General features: G+C 40.6%; 1 pseudogene across 1 annotated transcript; it reads left to right on the top strand.

The window, feature by feature from the left end:
* The first annotated feature begins 5,298 nt into the window (after positions 1–5,298).
* LOC310904806 (ubiquitin carboxyl-terminal hydrolase 42-like) lies at positions 5,299–15,774 on the top strand (annotated as a pseudogene). The gene is made up of 16 exons: positions 5,299–5,527; positions 6,313–6,513; positions 7,601–7,711; positions 7,872–7,974; positions 8,138–8,205; positions 8,362–8,432; positions 8,967–9,049; positions 10,283–10,394; positions 10,755–10,895; positions 11,089–11,189; positions 11,650–11,800; positions 12,480–13,189; positions 13,560–13,648; positions 13,820–13,823; positions 14,053–15,077; positions 15,576–15,774. The product of its transcript is annotated as a ubiquitin carboxyl-terminal hydrolase 42-like (transcript).
* The last annotated feature ends 229 nt before the right edge of the window (positions 15,775–16,003 follow it).

The raw sequence follows: 16,003 nt of genomic DNA, 5'->3' as shown, positions 1-16,003 counted from the left end.
TTGTGACTTCTCTCTTTAGAAAGAAAACCACTGAGCCAGACAGTTCCATGTTGAGTATCACAACAGGGAATGACATTTCTTCCCTTTGTCTTTCAGATGCAGAGCTTACTGATGGAAGCCTTCAATACTCAGACTAAACCTACCATCAAAACGGACGACCTTTTTACCATCCAAACCAACCATTTTTCCATCAAACCCAACAACTTGGGTTTTGAAATGTAACTGGTAAGCCACAAGTCTTTATTGAATCTATTTTGCAGTGAAAGGGTTTTCTCTGTAACCTGATCATTTAAACTGTTGTGCTTAAAAGAAGGTCACTTGCAAGAGCGGTTATAATCCATGCTATAAAATCGAATCATCCTCTAGAAAGAAAAAAAAAGGAGCAATTATCTTGCATGTACTCTTGATAAAGGAGGAGCTACACAATGGTATATAGTTTCACACTTTATTTTTGAGAATGTCCAGGCTTAAGTAACAGCTCTTGATGATAAATGAAAAGATTAATACGCAGTGGATTTACACAGAACATTACGTTTTTAACAACGATCGATACAGAGTATTTGTCATGCATATCACCTGTGTACACCAAGAAATACTTATTTCAATATATATCTGTACAGTATTTACATTTTATATTTAAACTCTAACTCGAAACATTTTCCAAGAAAATACAGAAATGGAACTGGTAAGCCACAAGTCTTAATCTGCAGCATTTGGTCTACAACAGACCTGGCTTTTCCAGCAAGCGTATCTACATAGATATGTAACAAATCTTAAAAATAGGCATTGTTTTTATATATGAAGCATTATAAATGCTGCTTGGTTTATAAAGCTTCAGTTTTGTACCCGTTTAAAACTGTTCAAAATGTCAAGTGATTTAGAGCTTACTTTGTCAGAATATTTTAAAATTTAAGTCAGTCCAGGGGAGTTTAACTATTATATACAGTTCTCTCCCTAGATTGCACTGGCAACGGGGCAGCAATTTAATGCTAGAAATAATATACTTCCTGCTACGATCTCCTCAGTTACATGTTACTCTAAATAATTATTTCTGCAGGGTATAAGAACTTCAAATACAGCAAACGAACTCTCAAGGCGTTTCCTTTGTGCTTACAGGTAGACACCGTCGCCTGGCTGGATAAACAGATTTTCTTGAAGGTGTTATTTCAGCATATAAGAATTGATTAAAAAAAAAAAAAAAAAGTGCTTCATGGCTTATTGGTTTTGTAATCTCACAGTTCTCCAGGAACACTTGATTTGCTGCATTTCACCATTACACTCGTCAGTAGCACTGATTCTGGTTTATCACTATTTGCATTACAAATCTCCTTGTCCAAAGCCTAAACTGATGTATGCACTGCTTGAAAACAAAATTTGAAGTTGCAGAGCAGAAGACTCAAGTCATTAGGTTAGCAGCTGCATAACCATACTGCTTTCCAAACATGAGATGTAGAGCTTATTGAGTTTCTATGAAGAGTTTAAATGGCTCCCATTAAGCAAAGATGTCCCCACACTGCTACTTCCTCTTAAGCAAGGATTCTACCTCCTTTGGCTGAGGCTTGCTCCCTTACTCACATTCGAACATTCATCCAAGTAGCCTGCAATTCCACATTCGTGGGGGAAAGTCTATAGAATAGAAAAGGTTCCTCCAGTCTCTTCCTCTCAGCCTTTTTTTGAAGCATGCAATAAAGCAAAACATTCACAGGCTGACCTTCCATGCAAAACAAGGCAACTTAGTAAGACAGGAACCGCAAAACTGATTGCTCTTTAAAGTTAAAATGAGATCTGAAATAGATCAAGTTAGCAAGTGGTGTTAAGTCTGTAAGTAAGTCTGTTTTTGCCAGTGCAGCACAGTTCCCTATCATGTAGCCAGAGCTGTTTCTGTAGCCCCAAGAAGCAAAACTGCGTTGACAAAATACTGTGTCATGAAAGCATTAGTTGGCGCAGTAGGCACAGTTCAGGTTCAACAAGTTTCTGAAAAAATGAGTACTAACAGAAGCAGCAGCGTCCAAAGAAACACTTTATGTCCCCACTGCAAAATGAGGGGCTTTACCTTGAGTGTTCTGCACACTGGCAATAGAAAAGCACCGTAACAGAATCTGACACGGCAGTTTGTATGTTACTGAAAGACCATCAGAGTGGGACTGCAGAAAGATCTTTCAGAAGTTCCAAAAAGACATGTGGGGGTGGGAGTTTAGTTGTGTTAGATAACACAATCTTAGATAAAGATTTTGGTCTTAACGTAAAAGTAAGGGCGGCTACTGATTTCTTCAACTCCAACAACTGAAGCACAAGTCTGAAAAATCGCCTTTAAGAATGCAATGAAAATATTTAACTCTTCTGTATGTTCATAGTTTGTTGTCAAGCAAAGGAATGAATGCTGATGCCTTAACTATCAAGAGCTGTAGCTTACAGAAGGACTACGCCTTCCTGGTTTTTTCCCTTTAAAAACGTTAAATCCATGTGAAATTATTTGGGGGTGTTTTCACATGCAAAGCCTAATGCAATGCGTGCAAGCCCTGTCATCTTCTTCCTTTAGTAGTGTCGCATTAAGGGGTGTAGCCGATTGACCGTTACGGGTCCGGTCGGCTTCAGGGTACTGAACTATCACGGCCACGGATCCACCAACAACGCAGCACGCCCTCGCTCTAGTCGCGTTCAAGGAGAACTGTCACGGCCAGGAACAATGCAATTAAGTGCAGTTTATTACGGCAACAGATGCACAGGTCCTTTGGATTGCCAGTGATAAATTCACTGTCTGCAAAAGCAAGCTAGCATGCATGAAATGCACAGGTACACGGCCTAGGTATTAAGATGTTAAAAAGCATAAAGACGCTAGAGATTTCTAAGTTTCCGTGGAGACGCCTGGTATAACCAAGCGTTCAGATCTTACCTCGCAGCATCCCAGTGGGTGGGAGTGGGGAGGGTGAGAGGCTCAGCCTGTCGACTGATGTCAGAAGGTATCCTTCGTGACAGTATCTCCCCCAACATTCCCTTTCTCTTAAGCCAATTTATATTATTTTCTATCTTTTAGGTGGAGCTTGAGTGACTCCTGTCACGCATATCTTGGTTGTGATTGGAACAGGTACAGCACGTTAGCCTGGAATGCCTTCCCTCCCAACCAAAGTAAACTGGAGCTGTAACTAACACAAGCAGAAACAAGGCTTCCACGTTTTCAGCTGAATAAAGTTCCAACAAAATCATCCTCTGGGATTTGAAGCTTACTTCAAATTACATGCCAACAGCTCTTTTCCCTGAAAGGTCTTGCCCAGTTCTTACGTCATAGTAAAGTGTATACCTATAAAATTTACAGTTAACGTCTTCTCTTAGTTTGTCCAATTTTTGCATTATCGCTCAGCTGTGTGCTCATTCATAAGCTGATGCATGTATACAAGCTGCTGCTCAAGTCCTACGTCTTGTTTGCAATTCTTCGTTTCCTTGTTGCCAGCATATTGTAAAGCGGATCCCTGCTGCTACTCGCTCTAGAAGAAAAGGAATCATCGGTTTGGTTACCAAATACCCGCTTCTGGAAACCAGAAGTGTTTTGGTCTCTCTTCCCTTCGAATGACTCCACACCTCTCATCAGATAATGGATTGCTGACCTAGAATCAGAGAACATCCCAAGGTGGAAAGGGCTCACAATAATGAGCGAGTCCAACTCCTGGCTCCACACAGGACCACCCCAAAAGCAGAGCCTATGTCTGAGAGCATTGTTCAAACACTTCTGGACCCCCGTCAGGCTCGGTGCCACGACCACTGCCCTGGGCAGCTGTCCCAGTGCCCGAGCGCCCTCTCAGGGCAGCACCTGAGGCGCACGGGGCTCGGCGGGGCGGCCCGGGAGGGGAGGAGGACGGCGGGGCGAAGCGGCCGCTCCCTCAGAGCCGCCTCCCCGCCGCCTCGCCCGCACGTCGGGGCTTTTTCGTGTCGGGGCTTTTTCGTGTCGCGCCCTCGGGCTCTCGCCGCGGGCGACATGCCGCTCCCCAGCGCGGACAGCTTGCGCGCGGGGCCTGCCCGCGGCGGCGGCGGGAGGGAAACCCCAACCGCAAAGCCCTCCCGGCAGGGAGAGCTCGGGGTGAGGGCCGGTCCGGCACCGACAGTAAAGACACGCCGGAGGAAACGCTCTGCTTTTAGCCGTGAGCACCGCGGCCAGGTTGAAAAGGCGTCACGCTGGAGCTCCGAGTTGGGCGGCGTTCCGAGGCCGTTGTGGCAGTTGTGGAGACGGCCTCGGCTGAGGTGGCGGCTGCTGTCGCTGCTGTCCCCTCTGTCCCCGCTGTTGCCGCTGTTCCCGGCGCCTGGAGACCCCCGGCAGCCCCCTGTGACAGGACCTGTGGCCCCGGGGAGCAGGACCTGTGGCCCCCTGTGCCCGCCGCCTCGTCGGCCATCCCGGCAGCAATCCTGCCAGCACAGAATAGCTCACCGGCTTTACGTGCGTTTCAGGGTAAAGTGACGATTAACTTCTATTTCCTGGCTTGGGTGCTGCTTTATTCTTTAACGGAGCTTCAGGTTTAAAGGTTAAACTCAGTTCTGTCAAGGTTAAACTCAGTTTCGTGAATGGCATCTTGGACAAAATCTTAAGCTGTGATTGACTCTCTGCTTAACAGAGGCCAAACGTGTACCTACTGAGAAGCAGGTCATAGGTGATAAGCCCTCACAAATTAACTTGCTATCACAAAGTGACGCCCAGAAAAAGTGTATTCAAAAGCTAGGCTCATTATAGAATCACAACCAAGCCATCATGACTGGTGCAGTAGACAGTGAGGTAGAGGGTGAGCCCTGGAAAGACAGAAGTAAAGTAGCAGCGAAATGCAGGTACCTTTGTGCACACGAAGCAGAAAAGCGCAGGCAGTAAAGTAATAGTGCTCCATTACTAGCGTGAGCAACAATTACATATAAATCGCAACCATTATCTATTAGATAATAGGTAATAATTAATAGATAATTGCAAAGCTCCAAAAATGCAATAAATAACTGATTCCCCTCAGAGAATGTCATTTGCATTTTTTTATTAAAAAGACTCCAGAGTTGTAATGGATTAAAATCCTACGAAAGTGAAAGAAATGGCATCAGCCACTAGTTCTGCAGAAGCTAAAAGTAATACTGATAGAGTTTTGATGGAAATTTTTCCTTTGTGTGTTTAGTTTGGGGATTCCTTTTAAATCATTCATACCAGCAAGTTAGTTCTTCAAGGCCGTTTCTTTGAGATTAAGTGACAGGACTTCTACTACTCTTTTCTTCTTGGAATGCTTCTTGGTATTCTTACGTCAGCCAGAACATTTGTCTCTGTCGCAGATGAGAACAATGACCATAGTTAACAAGCCCAAATCTTCAAAGTCTAAAAAGCCATCTTCAAGGCGGTCTGGCAAATCCAAGAAACCGAGTACTAAAAAACTGATGTCACGCACCGCAAACTGGGGCCGGATACCACCTGCAGAAGATTCAAGCCAAGTCTCTATGGCCCAAGGATGTGGAGGTGCTATTTATTGTAGATCCTCTGAAAAATCTAAGCCTTTTGCCCAAAGAGATCTAAGTAAGTGTGCGCTTTATCCTGCCTCCGTTTTCTTCAAAACAAAAGTAGAAAGTGCAGTTCTTAACTTGTTGCACTGATAGAGAACGGGACTACTGTGAATAAAGACTTCAAAAGCGATTCTCCTAAGGCAACTGAAGTGACTGACGTTACAGAAATTAATTTTGATATATTTACAGTCGACAGAGAAATATGGGGAGCATTTTGTAATGCACAGATTCATCCATATCTTTTCTGTTTTGCAAAGAAAAGTGTTTGATTGTTGCTATTCACAGGTTCCATTATTCACAGGTTTTTGAATGCTAAGATTGCTCAGGAAAAGATCTGATATTTGTAGGGGTACCGTCATTCCTAGTTATTTGTTTTTACATTGTCCTTGCATTTATTACCATATAATTTCAAGTCTAAGTTTGTGGTTGAAGTTATAATAAGGAAAAAAGCAGTAGTTGAGGTAATCAGGTTAAAGATTATAGCTGGAGAGGAACTTGGCGTTAGATACTAAAAACAGGATGGCAGTTAGCCTTGCCTTAGAAAAATTAAAATGGTCGACTAAACTTTTTTTTCCCAACACGTTGTGTTGACCAGCCAATTTGAATTTGGCGGTATTAAAGCTGTCTGCAATAAGTTTTTCTGTTTTGGATTGTAGCTAGTTCCTCTAGGTGCTCCCGCAGAATAGTATTTTTACCATACCTATATATACTTTATATTTTTACTATACCTATATATACCTAATACCTTTCTTAGAAACAAACAAACAAAATCTCTTTTTAAATATAACTTTCTTGCAGTTGTTAATGATGGAATTGCTCCGCCACAAAGGATTCTTTTTCCACCTGAGAAGATACGTATGGATTGGCAAGAAACACAAAGTGTTGGAGTTGGCCTGTACAATCTTGGCAACACGTGTTTTCTTAATGCTACTCTACAGTGTTTGACCTACACCCCCCCACTTGCCAATTACATGCTTTCTCTTGAGCACAGCCAGTCATGTGAGTACTTTCTAACAGTATTTTAAATCTGTTGGATAGCTGTGAAGGTGAAAGAACAGCAGTGATTCTGTGAGACAAACTTACTTGCCTGATTTTACCTGTAGAAGCTGGCTTTGAGCATTGTATTAGCAGTGGGCTCGGAATAGCATATGGAGTGCGTTTAATGCACCATGTGTTTTGTTTGCTTGTTTGTTTGTTTGTTTTTTTAAAAGGATCTTTTCTTGCTTCATGGGAATAATGAAGTGCATTGGACAGTAATGCATTTAATGAACATTTGGCATTTGGGCTATTTGGGCTTCCTGCTGCTAGAAAGGCAATAAAATTTAGGATGTTGGCATCATAGGTCTTTAGTCTGCACAGCCGAGGTTCCATAATGCACTACAATAAATGGTCTGTTCGTTGTTGAACCAATTAAAAAAAAAAAAAAAACAAAAAAAACCTAGAAAGCAATATGAGCTGTTATGAACACGACTAGATTTTTTTGTGGGACTGTATTAAAATCTAGACTGATTTTGTCCTAAATAAAATGTTGTACTATAAAGTAAATGTTGTACTAAACCTGTATGCTTTTTAGGCTGGTATCTTTGTATCGATACCTAGAAATTTAACTGTTTTCTTCCTTTCTATAGAAATCATTTCAGTTAAGAATCCTGTTGAAAAAAGGAGGGCAGAAGTACTATTACATACATTACTGTAATTTTTCCTTTTTCCCAAAGGACTCGTAGCTCTGTATCATGAAGCTCACCTGACAGCACTGTGCTGAAAATAACCCACGTTCTCTTAATGCTGTATCATCAAGGTCAAATATTCTTTCCTCATACATTTTGCAACCTGTGGAGTTCACATTCCTGTCAGCCTTTACAAACGTGACGTTGCAGTAGTCTTTTAGATTTCTCATCACAAAATGCACTTGAATACAGGCTTAATGGATATTTTTATTCTATAAAGTTGTGTGAAATGAAATGTTAGGAGACTGTTGGGACAAGGAGAGTGGATATTGTATCTATAGTTTAAATGTTACTTATATGTTTGTTTGTAGTTATGTCTGTTTCGCTAGACTGGGATGCTTTCTTCTTTCACTCTTCAGGTCGTGAACAAGATTTTTGCATGATGTGCACGATGGAGACTCACATTAACCAGGCCCTGCGTTGCACTGTTGATGCCATCGAGCCTACGCGTGTTATCAATAATCTCAGTCGTAAGTGGCTTCAGATGTGTTTCTTTTTCAGCATCTTGTAATCTTCAAATAATTATTTGATGTGTATAAATGGTTTTAACACTGTAAAGAAGAGAGATTTTAGAAACAGGAGAATTACTTCATTTTTAAATGAGGTGAATACTATCATCTTCTTATTTAGGAATAGGACAACATTTCCGTTTTGGCAGTCAAGAAGACGCACACGAGTTCTTGCGCTATACTGTTGATGCTATGCAGGAAGCGTGCTTGAATGGAAGCACCAAGTAAGCATAAACAAATTCACTTTTATACGTTCTCTAGCACCTTTTAGGCCTTTATTTACTATCAAAACTGAAAGTCTAGGTCATCCTTGGTTTTCATAAAACTCTTTGAAGAGTTAACTGTGTGCCTTAAATCTTCTGAGGTCTGATTATAATTTATTTCCAGATTGGACAGATCTTCTCAAGCTACCACCATCATTCATCAAATATTTGGAGGATTTCTAAGATCAAGAGGTACTTTTAAAAATATTCCTGTCCTTAGAACTGATCTGTGTCTTTTGTCGGTAGTAAAGCAGTCTGTAGTTTGTCTGAAGTAGTATCTATCGACAACTTGAATGTGGACAGTTAGTCTCCTTCACGTGTTGTTAAGCATTTATATTTTGCTTCCAGTGAAGTGCTTGAATTGCAAAGCAGTTTCGGATACGTATGAGGCATTTCTTGATATCACTTTGGATGTAAAGGTAGGAGGTTTTGTAAATATAATTCTTTATGTTTAAGTACACGTATAACTTTCTAAATTAAACTTGTTTAACTTAAAAAACCAAACCACATACAATGTTAAAATATAAGAGCTTGGTGGTGGTTAGAAAGTGGATTGGACTTTGTCCTTCTGTGGAACCCCTGTAAATAGTCTCCACGTTTGCATTGGGTTTAAGGGGAAAGAATTTTATGTCTGCACAAATTATGATACTGTCATACTTCTTTGTTGTTCTACCTCAATATACATCTAATTGTTAGACTGCTGGATTTGTTGCCAGTATTGATGACAAAGCACACTATAGATGCTGTCTGCGTTACTGGAAAATGATTTGTTTCAAAGTAAAATGACTTCCAGGTGAGGTAAACGCTGAGCATGCTCTTTCTGCCTCCTTCTTCACAGTGCTCATAGTAGATCGCTTAAGTATGTATTAGTCAGGTTCTCTTATAAACTCCTAGCACGTCTCTGGAATTTTGAATTTACAGTGACTTTACGCTCTTCTTTCTCACTCCTCTAGGCGGTTTCATCTGTTACCAGAGCTCTAGAACTATTTGTGAAACCTGAAGAGCTGGATGGAGAGAATTGCTATAAATGTAGCAAGTAAGATTATTACTAATTATGTCTTAATACTAGATATTAGTTTTATATATTACATGACTTAGAGCGTAAGTTATCTTTTAACTTCATTTAGAAATAAGGAGACGCAGCTTTCTTGTTGTTGTTGTTGTTGCTTCATTTGTAGTAGTGGTGAGCTGAAGCAAGGAGCTATGGAGAATGATTTGGAGTGGAAGGCAGCAGCAGGTTCCTGCAGGTCCCAGCGTTCACTGTGAAACAAAGTTAGATTGAGTGTCAGGGAATGTGAGCTGGCTCTGTGGTAATGAATGTTAGCAGCCTGTGCTGGCTCACTAAACAGCGTCTTGCACAGCTCTTGAACTGTGAAACCTGTCGATGTGGACTAATGTCCGAAATGAGCTCCCTTAAGCCTAACCCGTGCACAGGGAAAGCCTGTTGAGTTCAGGCGCTCTCTGTGCTGATCAATATGTAAGATGTTTCTACGTATGTGAGAAACAATTGGAACATTTGTATAAGATGGTTTGGCAAAACAAGTTGTTAGTCAAACATCCCCTCAGAAAAGCACAGAGTGCCCGGCTCAGTTCTGTAGGATTCATGCCTGACCCCTCTAAATGAAAAATGCAGTATCCACTTCTTGTTGTTGGATACTAAGGAAATTAGGGTGTCGAATCAAGAGCGTCCAATAGGTTATTAAAGCAATTTAATCCCAGGTTCGTCTTGGCCTGCGGATCCTAGAAAGCAACATGCAGCGTATTCAGGATTCTCATAAGTGATGTCTGAGGAAGAGAAAGAACTGTAATAGCACCTCACATCTGAATTGCATGGTCCTTCCTTAATGTGCTCTTTGAGGTGTGATCGGTTCAGTCACACTTAAAGCCAGAATTTTCCGTCTTTTTGTGAGTTTAAAAGGAAAGGCCTTGCACATGTACAGTACTTTTTCCATTGCTGATAACTGTTATTAGTCTTATATATAACTCGTTTTTAATATATTTTTTTTAATATTTTATAACTCCCTGGTAATACGCTTTCGTGAGAGATTCCTGTTCCCGCTGTGCTCTGAGTTGTTGGGAAAACTTACCTTCTTCTCTGTATTAACAAACGTGACATGCAGTGCATGGGTTTATGAAAAGAAAAAACCAAACATATGATGCAAGTAAATATCATTCAAATAGCATAAGCATGCGTGAGACATTAAAAGGAGTTTGTTTTGGGGGCGAAAAAGAAGATGCTTTCAAACGCTTGTTTCTGCTTGTTTTTAAGGTGTAAAAAGATGGTTCCTGCATCCAAGAGATTTACCATACACCGTTCTTCCAACGTTCTCACAATATCACTGAAAAGATTTGCAGATTTCACAGGTGGAAAGATCAACAAGGTATATTTCCCGCTGTAATGCAGCTTTGTCATCATGTAATGGGACATCCCCCAAAGCTGAAAGTTGTTAATATTTTCAGACAATAATTGTAGACTAACGACTGTGGCTTATTCTTTCTCTTAATATCAGTAAAGTTCCTGCTTGACAAGAAGCATATACTTTCCTCTGAGAAGGCTAATTCGTCAGAAAACAGTTGTCTGCAACTTCTAGTATTAAACGTTGCTTATGGGAAGACTTATTTTTAGTGAATCAAGAGATATATTCATATAATTCCAGTCTCTGTTTTTTGGAAGTGTTTTTCTCTGGCTAGTCCGCGAAGTACTCTGATATAATTTTTCTATCTTCTTGGTCTCTCTTTAGGAAGTAAAATATCCTGAGTATTTGGACCTCCGAGCCTACATGTCTCAATCAAGTGGAGAACCACTCCTCTATGCCTTATATGCGGTGCTGGTGCATCATGGTATCAACTGTCGCTCAGGACACTATGTATGCTACATAAAGGTAGAAGTCAGCATCATTTCTAACAGGGTAAAGGTTGTGCTGGCAAACCAGTTCAAGTGTTACTAGTAGTACTGTTTCTAGGGAAAAAGATTTCATTATATGTTTATTTGACACGTGTGTATTTTATTGCTATCTGTGATTTCATTTGGAAAACATGCAATTCATCTAAAGATATCGTTGTCTTTATTTGCAGGCTGGTAATGGACTTTGGTATCAGATGAATGATGCAAAAGTAGTCCGTACTGACATTAAAAGAGTTCTTGGTCAGCAAGCTTACTTACTTTTTTATATCAGGTAATAACAAGTATTCAAATGTGTTCAGAAGAGATTTACTCTCCTGTTATTGATACTTTTCTTTTTGCAAGTGTTTTTCTTTCTCTCCCAGGAAAAGATGATTATTTCTCTAATTCAGTTCTGTCTAACCTGAAATTCTCTGTCATTTATTATCTTTTGTTGCTTGGCCTTAAACTGCAGCACTTGTGTAAATTGCTGTATATGTGTTATCTGTAGCTGGCTAATTTAGAGAAGGAGAGAAATGAAGGTCATCTGTGGTGTAAGAATGAATTATTGCTCTGAAAGTGATAGTCATAGTAGGAAGACTGTTACCTACTTTTCAGTTTGTAGTCTTGGCTAAGTCTTCTGTAGAGAAGGCTTCCATATCGTATGAACTGTTCCTATAAAATTATAGGATGGGATTTAATCCAAGAGTAGGCCGAAAGAAAAACTAAACTGAGATCACTGCTCTTTTCTGAAGGCGCTATGATTTGACGCTCGGAGAACGTGCTTTTTACTTAGCAGCACCATCTTATCCCTGTTCATTCCCCCCTGGTTCATTAGCCCCCTGGGGGGCTAACAGTAAGCAGGCTGGATTTCTGGGACCACGACTTCCTCCTCATATGATTAAGGTAATTTAGGGAAGCGGGAGGGCAGATAATGGCACCAAACGGACAGTGGGTTTGGGGTTTGGTGTGGGGTTTTTTGTTTGGTTTTTGGCATCTTTGTTTTGTTTTCCTTCCCACGCTGCAGCTGTCTTCACAGCCCTCATGCTACAGCCAGAGTCATTCAAACAGTGGTTACTGCTGAATTGCGCAGCCATGCGACTCCATTGTTTATACCTCCTAGACAGCTTTGTAAAGCACAGAGAGCTACGCTCTTTGACAATTTAAGTAGAGTGTACTAATCCTCGAATCATTTAAAAGAGGACTTGTTTTTCCTATCGACGTCACTTTAGCTAAGACAGGGAAACCAAATTGTCTTATTCCTGAGCACCAGAACAATTATTCCAGGCTTTTTGGGGTATGTTTAAAGGGGAAACTAAATATATTTGGGAATAGCTTTAGGCAATGTTAAGTTGTTTGGATGGTTTTCAAAAATGATGTTAATTTGATATCAATATGCAGTAAACCAAAAGCAGGAATTAAATGCACTTATGGGACTTGCATTTATCTTTTAAGGGCAGTGTTTTTTGCTTTTTAGGTGTTAAGACCATTTGTAGAAATACTTAGTAGGAGAATGACATGTTTAAAAATGTTAAATGGAGTGTTTGCATTAACCCGTCTTGCAATTTCTTCTTTTTAAATACAGAATTCAAGTCATTTAAATGGAAATGGATCCATAAAAGAGGATGCAAATACCACTGGTGTCACCCGAAAAAGGCCATCTTCAGCACCACCAATGGCCTGTGTTCAAGAACAGGCGATTACCAGGCCTTCAATTACTGATACGTCAAAAAACCAGAAGATCACCATCAGTATTCACAATAAATTGCCTGCTCGTCAGACTGTGTCACAGCCTGACTGTCTTAGCAGTGCTGTGGAGGATGAAGATCTCTACAAGGCTGTTCCTTCATCCACAATCACAAATTCGGTAAAGCAAATGAAGCAAATACAAATACAAAAAAAAAAAAAAAAGAGTTTCTGCTGAAATTTTTGTGGAGCCAAAGGTGAATGGAAATCCTAAACTCAGCTCTGATAACACAGTCCCTTATGATGCAGAATCTTCAGGAAAATCTGAGGAGGAGTCAAAGGGCTTATTTAAAAGGAATTGCAATGCAATGTGGAATTTTGGTTGGAAAGGTAGTCCGTACATTGCAGAATTCCCATTCTTCCTGTCAGAATGCTGATGAAGGAAGATCCCAGCATGAGCTGCCAAACACTGATTCACTGAATGCTGCTATTAGTTTAGTTCATGAATCTAAAGAAAACGGACTGAAACTTGATGATTCCACTTGCCAAGTTGAACCTGTTAAACCTTGTGAGATGTTCTTTTCTAAAACAAACGGATTGCTTGAAACATAGTAGTTTGCTCCATCGAGAATTTCTCACCCACGATGTATTCGGGAGTGTTTATCATGTTCCTAATTCAGGCGAAATGCTGAGAAAACACAGCACAAATTTGATCGTAACCCTTTGTGATATTATGCCATTAGAATTTGCAGAGCTGAGCTGACATTAGAACTTGTCAGCTTAAGCTGAGCTGAGATAAAAATTCTTAAGTTTCATAAAGTAGATTTTGGGAGGTGAGTTGGCGTTATCTTTGAAGTGTAGATAATGCATACAACACAAAGCGATCTTGCTTAGCATTTAATGTAGAAATTCTGAGAAGACTAGTCCTCAGCACAAATGGTATTTTTTCTGTCTGCTGACTTGTGCGTTTTAGTTGCAGATGCCTGGAGCTATGCCTCCAGTCCCTCGAGAAGTCATCATGGAATCCCTCACGGCCAGCCAGCTGAACAGCTTGTCAGAGGAAAGAAGGTAAAATGAGCACAGTCTGATTAAGACAAGATTTTATGGAAGTTCATTGCGGTTTTATCTGTCTACTAATACTATTTAATGGAAGGATTTAAATCAGTAGAATTCCGTACTGTATGGCCAGTGTTGCGAACAGAACTAATGATCGACACTGTGCATAGCACTCTGATGCAGGCTGGTGCCTCGCGGAGAACTTGTGTTTCTTCATAGAATGTTTTTCCATTTTTCTCCATTATCTGGAGAAACATTGGCTGTTCCCCCGTCGCCCCCACCCCTTTTTTCTCAGAGCAGCAGGTGGAGGGAGACGGAAACGTGTTTTTATTTTGTGCAGTGTCCCGGGACCTCCGAAATCTACTGAGAATGATGAATACCTTGAACAGTACCAATGTGATGACCGTGGAGACAAGGAGAAACCAAGAAGATCAAAAGAACATGAACTGATTTCAGAAGAAAATGTTTTCTACATCAAAGAGTCTTCTGAGACTGGTGAGAAATTGCGGCAAACTTCCCCTCTAAAGTCTGACAGTGAATGTAGTTCTAAAAACCTTTCCTCCTTAGCTGTTACAGATAGATGCCAAGATACAAAGGACGAGACTAAAAAATCTGACAAAGAGCGTTACCAGAGAAAGAGGGAACATTCTCCTACTGAAGAGAAGGAGAGTCAAAAAGATGGTCATTCCAGCAAGAGAAGGTGCTCTCGGAGTGTGGAAGTTGTTAAGCAAAAGCGTCACAAGCAGGAGTATTGGGAGGGAAGCAGGTACAGATCTTCCCATAGTGAAAGGAACAGCCCTGATAATGGCAGAAGACCAGTAAAATATTCAAAGTACAGATCTCGAAGCAGAGGAAGATCAGAACAAGATAGCGCTAGATATTACCATTCCAAAGGGGAAAGAAGTTGGAGCAGAGAAAGATACTATCAAGATGAACCACGGAAATGGGAAAAATGTAGCTATTACAAGGATTACTATTCACCTCATGCAGCAGGAGACAGTAGAGAGAGAAAGTTCTCTCACGGTGATAAAGACTTTGACAAATTGACTCAGACTTACTCCAGCAGGTCACATAAGCGTTATCATTACAAAAGCAGATGGCCTCACGGTTCCCTCTTGAGAGAGGAAGATGTACATCACTTTAGCACACCCAGAGCAGACTCACATCGTTGCTCAGTAGCTCAGCAACATTCTGGAAAACATTCGCGTGAGAGACATGCACTTCCACCTGTGTCAGCTCATTTGGAGAACTGTCGCCAGAAAAAGGCAAAAGAAGGAAACAGAAAAAGACAATATACTCGTGCAGAAGGTAGTGAAAGTGAAATAGAAAGGCAACGCAGAAAGGTAGAAAAGGAGGTTTTAGGTGGTGAAAACATGAAAAAATATAAGAAGTTCTAGAAGAAAAAGAAGTCTGAAGATAAACAGGGAGAGAAGGATTCCAAGTAAGCAGGGATTCCAGCCTAATCAGCATTTTTTTTCCTAATTCTTTTCTGGGTGCTTCTCATGTTTTGTTTTTTTTTTCATAGTTTCTGAGTTATTTAGATAGCATAATCTGGCTGGGGATCATGACTGGGGATCATTAGGTTGATCAGTGAAGACAGGAAAGGTATTGCTGAATTGTGTCAGAGCACTAGCTTTGGACCACGTAGTTCGAATCACATCTGCACACCATTCTGGATTAGGTTAAAATATTTTTTTTTTTTTACTTGCACATATTCCAGAGCTAACCATTGTTAATGATCTGTGTACCAACCAGGACCTATGGTCCTTCAATCTGAGGGCTTAAGTTTGCTGCATCTAAAGGAAGTTACATGTGCACAAAGTACCACAAAATAGCTGACATGCGGCAAATCATCGCCTGTGGTAAAATAAATAAAGTTTCCTGTATGCAACAAGTGCCACATCTTTTTTTCTCTTTTTAACTTGCATGTTTCTTTCAGACTTTATGATTTGTATTTCTCTGCGCTCCACTTTGACAATGCCAATCGCAAGCGTAACAAAAAGAAGAAAAAGGAGAAACATCAGGAAAGTGAAAGGCTTCTTGGAACACTTAGATCCTCGTTTCCAGAAGAAAACCCGGGAGAAGAAGGAAGAATCCCATCCTCCAGATGGCTCTTTATGAGAGCAATGCAGAAGTGAGGGCAGTAAACAACCTCACAAGGAAGGGAAGCCTTCCAGTGCAGGTGAAAGGAAGAAACATCGCATCCAGCGAGTATATTAAAGGTAAGCGGCTGCAGCATGTTTATGGGATTCCTTTTAGATTAATCTAGAGATTATCTAAAACAGTCTTTAAATGCTTGATGACTGAACAGTCTGCTGGATATCAAAATATGTTTTGAAAAATATGTTTCAAATGTTGTTTTTTCAG

The sequence above is a fragment of the Anser anser genome (assembly GCF_964211835.1).
Source record: "Anser anser genome assembly, chromosome: 10".
Lineage (NCBI taxonomy): Eukaryota > Metazoa > Chordata > Aves > Anseriformes > Anatidae > Anser > Anser anser.
The sequence above is the reverse complement of the archived record's forward strand: the minus strand, read 5'-3'. Positions and strand labels throughout refer to the sequence as shown.